This window comes from Triticum aestivum, chromosome 5D (assembly GCF_018294505.1).
Source record: "Triticum aestivum cultivar Chinese Spring chromosome 5D, IWGSC CS RefSeq v2.1, whole genome shotgun sequence".
Taxonomy (NCBI): Eukaryota; Viridiplantae; Streptophyta; class Magnoliopsida; order Poales; family Poaceae; genus Triticum; species Triticum aestivum.
The window spans coordinates 139589080-139589814 of NC_057808.1; positions in this window are offsets into that span (position 1 = coordinate 139589080).

Consider the following 735-nt stretch of genomic DNA (forward strand, 5'->3'; position numbering starts at 1 on the left):
ACACTGGAGTTGAACTCGCTCTGTAGTCTAGTACAAATAAATTTACACTACAGTTGAACTAGCTCTATAAGCTAGTTCAAATAATTTTACACTAGAGTTGAACTAGCTCTATAGTCTAGTACAAATAATTTTACACTAGAGTTGAACTAGCTGTATAAGCTAGTTCAAATCATTTTACAATAGAGTTGAACTAGCTCTATAGCCTAGTACAAATAATTTTACACCAGAGTTGAGCTAGCTCTATAAGCTAGTTCATATAATTTTACACTAGAGTTGAAATAGATCTATAAGCTAGTTCAAATAATTTTACACTAGAGTTGAACTAGCTCTATAGCCTAGTACAAATAATTTTACACTAGAGTTGAACTAGCTCCATAAGCTTGTACAAATTTTTTAGAATAGAGTTGAACTAGCTCGATAAGCTAGTTCAAATAGTTTTACACTAGAGTTGAACTAGCTCTATAGCCTAGTACAAATAATTTTACACTAGAGTTGAACTAGCTCTATAAGCTTGTATAAATAATTTTACACTAGAGTTGAACTAGCTCTATAAGCTAGTTCAAATAATTTTACACTAGACTTGAACTAGCTCTATAGCCTAGTACAAATAATTTTACACTAGAGTTGAACTAGCTCTATAAGCTTGTACAAATAAATTTACACTAGAGTCGAACTCGCTCTGTAGTCTAGTACAAATAAATTTACACTAGAGTTGAACTAGCTCTATAAGCTAGT